The sequence below is a fragment of the Balaenoptera physalus genome (genome assembly GCF_965194825.1).
Source record: "Balaenoptera physalus genome assembly, chromosome: 11".
NCBI classification, from domain to species: domain Eukaryota; kingdom Metazoa; phylum Chordata; class Mammalia; order Artiodactyla; family Balaenopteridae; genus Balaenoptera; species Balaenoptera physalus.
Window position 1 is genome coordinate 7,682,913 of NC_138896.1, and position 6,000 is coordinate 7,688,912.

General features: G+C 38.1%; 1 long non-coding RNA gene across 1 annotated transcript in view; it reads left to right on the forward strand.

The window, feature by feature from the left end:
• LOC309637992 overlaps positions 1 to 1,351 on the forward strand; it is a 61,231-nt gene extending 59,880 nt beyond the window's left edge. The window contains exon 3 of the long non-coding RNA XR_014250929.1: positions 1,265 to 1,351. This is a non-coding gene — a long non-coding RNA (uncharacterized lncRNA). The remainder of the gene's footprint in view (positions 1 to 1,264) is intronic.
• Positions 1,352 to 6,000: the final 4,649 nt, after the last annotated feature.

Consider the following 6,000-nt stretch of genomic DNA (forward strand, 5'->3'; position numbering starts at 1 on the left):
AAAAGTTGCTCTTGGATAAGACTAGTTAAATTGACAACCTCTTGTAAGATTAATCAAGAGAAAAGAGAAAATATATAACGAAGCGTTATTGGGGTGAATATACAGATACTACAAAAATCCAAAAAGATAAGATGATGAACAACAAGCCAATAAATTTCCAAAAATTAGGTGAACTGGAGACATTCACAGAAAGAAATTTAACTCATGAAAACTAACTTGGAAAGAACTAGAAAAGCCAAATTAGTTCTCTGACCATTAATGTAATCTAAATTTTCTCACAAAAACAACTTGGTCAAGGCAAGTTCAGCAAACTTTTAAAGAACTTATTCCAATCTTATCCAAACTGCCAGAAAAGAGAAAAAAATAGCAACATGATGCATTTCATTTTGTGATGGGTGCTTGCTTCAATACCAACAATATCAACCTATAAGAAAGGAGTGTTACAGGCAACTCTCACCCATGAACATAGATGCAGAACCTAAACAAGATATTAGCAAAACAAATCTAATAATATAATTCCAAGACCAAGTTGAGGTTAGCCCTGGAATGCAAAATTGGTTTCTTGTTAGAATATTTATTAATTTAAGACTCCACTTTAAAAGATTATAAGAAAGAAGCTTTTTTTTTGCTTTGAAATTTGCTTTTCTCAACATTTATATGGGAAAAGAACATTCTAAAAAGAAAACATTTAGCAAACTAAAACTTGACAGGAACATCTTTAAGCTCATAAGGAGACTTTAACCAAACTAATATGAATATCATACCTAAAAGTGAAATGTTGAAAACATTGGCTTTAAAATCAGAAAAAAAGACACCCATGACTTCTTTTACTCCCCACTGTACTGGAGTGCCTAACCAGTACAGCAAGAAAGTAAAACAAGAAAAGATTCAAAAGGAATATAATAAATTGGAAAAAATATCACTATTTTTCTTCATCATAAACCCCATAAGATCCCCATGTGAATTACTGGCCTTCACATTTAGCCAAGTTGCTGAATACCACGTAACTAAAAAGGTTCACTGCGTTTCTGTATACTAGCAGCAAATAATTAGGAAATACAATTTTTAAATGATATTTTTTATAGTAGCAAAAATGATGGGGCATGAAAGAAGTTGAGTTGAGGCTCTGAACATCTCAAAGAAGACTTTTTTAATTTAATTTTTATTTTATTTTGGAGTAGAGTTGATTTACAATGCTGTGTTAGTTTCAGGTGTACAGCAAAGTGATTCAGTTATACATATACATATATCCATTCTTTTTCAGATTCAAAGAAGACTTTCAAGAGAGTGATTGAGTGGTAATGATCAAAGTTTTCGATCAAAAAGGATGACTGGATTTAAGATTTTGGAGTTGGAGCCCCTCCAGGTGCTGACAAGGCCTTAGGTGTGGCAGGAAAGCCAGTGGCTGAAGGAAACAGAGGCACCAGCACCTCATTTATTTCCTTATAAGAAATGATTAAATAAGAATTTAAAGTAAATGGCTGAATCAGGTTGTAAGAACAGTGGAGAGGGGTCTAGGGGACTTGTCAAGAGATTGTTTCTGCAAGTTTTCATTTAGATCAATAAATGTAGAAAAGATACTTTTCTTCCCATTTTACTATAACAAATAACAACATGTTTTATTGGTAATTGCTGCATTACAGTGTGGCTTGGGAGCATGGCAGACGGGGCATGTGGGGAAGAGCTAACCACCACCTCCCACAGTCAAGTCTTAGACACGACCACCAAAGAAAGATCAGTAGGGGAAAATAATCAGGAAACATTTACTTTCAAAATCCACAATTTTTATAACAAATAAATACATCAGCACCAAATATATGTGTGCTTGTGTTTCTGTGTGCACATTTTTACAAAACACTTTGGGTCAGACTGTATGAAATTGCCATTCTTTTGTGGGCAAATGAGTCAATGTCAGCAATTTCATATGATGGAACCTAATATTTTCTGAGTTTGCTGTAGGAAAATCACTGACCTAGCTGAAAAGGTTGGTTTTAAAGATAAAGGGGATGGAATGTTACAGACTATTTCGTGCTTTTACGAAGGAAACAAAAACAAGCACAGCTCTTTAAGTGCCAATTATATCTTGCCATTATTGCCAAGATGATTCTATTAACCATGTTAAGAAACTATAAAGTAAAATATTTTGCTGGCTACTCCTTTCATCAACGTGGGTAGATATTATCCCTTGACTAATGAGTAAGGGTTCTTTTGATTATAAAATGCAGTTGTATATCAGTGTGGCTTAGATGCACATCATCTGCTGTACAATATCTAACTGGCATAGATTCTAATCCCGATGTTTTTATGTAGGCTTTGCTTCTCTATTAAACTTGAAAGTGTTAATTTGCCAGTAATCACTCCACTTTCTCCTATCGTCTCACTGAAAGGACAGACCCTTACTGCATGGGTAAAATGTAGTAATGCATTTAGTGCTAGGCCATGATTTTAGACCTCCAACTGCTTTACTGGCTGTGTAACTAAAAATAAGATAATGTTATGCTGGGTAACCACCGCTTTTGCCGACATTCACATTTTACAAATCACTGCACAGTATGCAAACCATTATATTTTTTAAATGCTGAAATCCCAGCCTAGGAGTCAAACACTTCCATTATTAAAACAGAGCTTTCTGGACTGTAAAGTGGAATGAATCTTGGACAGGGGAGCTGCTGAGCTGAGTTTATACCATCAGAATAGTTCCTGTCAATCCCCATTCCTGCAGCTCGGCTGGGAACGAGCATTCCTCGTCATCAATGGTATAGAGCAGGATCTTGAAAGGTTGGTGGGTTATTTTTGTCTCTAAATTTTTATTTGATCTGTAAACCTACTACTTATTCAAAGAATGCAAACCTGAGAACAGTTATTGAGTAAGAACAGTGGAGAGAAATAGTATGCTTCTTTATACAAGCTTATATTAAAAATTAAGGGTCAGAGGAAAGAACTTTGCTGGTTCACATCATACAAACACATAAAAGCCCTGTGATATTTGTACTTCTGTGATCTAATCAGAAGCCCAAAGCATGCCATCTTTTTTTTTTTTTTTTAAATATATTTATTTATTTATTTATTTTTGGCTGTGTTGGGTCGTTTCTGTGCGAGGACTTTCTCTAGTTGCGGCAAGCGGGGGCCACTCTTCATCGCGGTGCGCGGGCCTCTCACTATCGCGGTCTCTCTTGTTGCGGAGCACAGGCTCCAGACGCACAGGCTCAGTAGCTGTGGCTCACGGGCCTAGTTGCTCCGCGGCATGTGGGATCCTCCCAGACCAGGGCTCGAACCCGTGTCCCCTGCATTAGCAGGCAGATTCTCAACCACTGCGCCACCAGGGAAGCCCCCAAAGCATGCCATCTTTAACTGAATATTTGTTTTGCATGAAAGCATTGATAAATAAGTGGAGTTATCCTAAGATGCATTTTTATAATAGCATCTGCTTTTAGAAATACCAGTCATTCAGAACAAATGTTCCTGAAGCACATGGTTCTGCATTGACACAAATACTGGCAAGGACTTGGTGAAATTGCCTGGTACCTGAACTCGTTTTCAAGGTTCTATGGGCTCTTTATGTTTTTTCTTTTTAAGTCTGTGATGGTCTGTAGTTTCCCCAAATGCTGCATTCATGTAAGACCTCAGGTGTATGTAAATGCATCTGAAGCTCATATAAATTGGCTACAGGGAAGACACAGTTTACCTAAACTTCCCAGGAAATTAAATGATTCTGGTGTCAGTCAATTACGATAGGCCAAATATAAAGTAAAATGTCTATAAATTAGAAGTGCATAAATGTCCGAGTATTATGAACTGATTTTTAGGTTCAGATTGTAACTTACTTACTTGTAATACCCAAGTGAATAGTGGGGAGACAATCACAGAGGTGCATAAGAGAAAATGTACTTAAATCTGTGGTTTCTAACCATTCAAATGTTGATCGAGGGAGGAGAGAAGGAGGAAAGGGATGTAAGAATGTGGATTTGAAAAACACAATTTAGTAAATAAGAAGTGAAATTAGAAATAACTTCATCTGTGAGTTTTGAAATTCTGGATTTCTATATGGGATTGACCGAAAAAGGAAGTTAAGATTATTGATTCTGTAAGAAAAAAAGTGAACCTTCAAGAAAGATCAGTTAAAAATTCAGTGTTCCTAGGAATTCAGAAAAATTATGGGGATATATGTATATGTATAGCTGATTCTCTTTGTTATACAGCAGAAACAAACACAACAATGTAAAGCAATTATACTCCAATAAAGATGTTAAAAAGAAAAAATTAAAATGTATGAAACTCATTTTTTTCTAACAAGTCCCTCATGTTCTCCAGTCTTGAAGACTGGAACCCCTACTTCCCCACATCTTTCCCTCCTGCACAGACAGCGTTTGTTACTCTTATGAATGCAAAACTAGATCTTTCATTTAAACAGGAGTGGGCAGACCAGTGTCAGGCTAAAATGCGTCTTCTGTTGGTTTGGGATCAGGATCTTTTTAGAGCTAGAGGGGAACTTGGAATCCATCTGGTACAAGCCTTTAATTTTATACACAGGGGATCAGTGACACAGAGAAGTTAAGTGACTTCCCTAAGATCACACAGCTGATAAGCCATGAATTAAGCCAAGTCTTTTTGAGGCTAAAAAGTGTGTCCAAGCTGCTATACGAGATTGTCTATACTTCCTATTCTCACCACCACTTCAAAGGGGCAATTAAGAATGAATGAAATAACATGAATGGGCCTAGAGGGTATTCTGCTGAGTGAGACAAATATCCCTTGTTTTCACTTATACGTGGAATCTAAAAAAAAAAAAGACCAAATAAAATAGAAACAGACTCTCAGATACAGAGAACAAACTAGTAGTTGCAAAAGGGAGGGGCATGGAGGGGAAGGGCAAAATAGGTGAAGGGGATTAAGGGGTACAAAGTACCAGTTATAAAATTAGTAACTCATGGGGATGTAAGTACCGCACAGGGAAAATAATCAATCAGATTGTAATAACTGGGTATGATGCATAATGTATAAAAATATTGAATTGCTATGTTGTACACCTGAAACTAATGTAATATTGGGTCAACTCTATTTCAACTAAAAAAGAAAAGAATGAATGAAACTAATTTCTTTAAAGTTGTATACAGTTGACCCTCCATATCAGCTGATGTGGAACCTGCAGATATGGAGGGCCGATTGGAAGGGACTTGAGCTGCTGCAGATTTTGGATCAGCGGGGCAGTCCTGGAACCGATCCCCCACGGAGACCAAGGGATGGCTGTGTATATCCCCTTCACAATGGACAAAATTAAATGTCAGAAGAAAACACTCTATCGGCCATGGTTTGGCACGGACAGCAGGCGAGAAGTCTCAGAGCCTCTCTGAGTGGCCATGAGGCTGTGACACAGGTGTGGCCAGTGCCGAGAGGGCTGTCGGCAGAGGCCTTGGCTCAGAGGCCAGGCAGTCAAGCACAGCCTCTTCTTTTAGAGTCTGAGTCACTGAGTCGCACCTCTCCTGGCTAGCTGACTCCAGCTTAATCTGAAGGGTGTGGTGAAGACTCCCTGCCTTAAGCTGGAGATTCAGCCTCGCTTCTTTTCTAGGGAAAGTGAACGACCCAAGGGATTTAGCTTGGGATTTGGCTGTTGCTTCCAAGCTTTATGAAATCTACATTTTAGGCCAAATTTACAATATTATGCTACAGATGATAAAGTTCGTTTTCGATTTTGCTTTTGCTTTTTTAATGTCCAAAGGAAACCCTAGGGCCTTTGCACGCATTTTCAAATAAGGCCAAGTACTTAAGATCATTTTCGAAACTCTACATATTGTAGGTAGTTTTGCCCATACTGGTTTTTTGTTTTGGGGGGTTTTTCTTTTTATTGGTTTTGTTTGGTTTGGTTTTTTTGGGGGGGGGGGTTGGCCACGCCCCACAGCATGCAGGATCTTAGTTCCCCAACCAGGGATCAAACCTGGGCCCTGGGCAGTGAGCACAGAGTCCTAACCATCAGACCACCAGGGAATTCCCACCCATACTGTT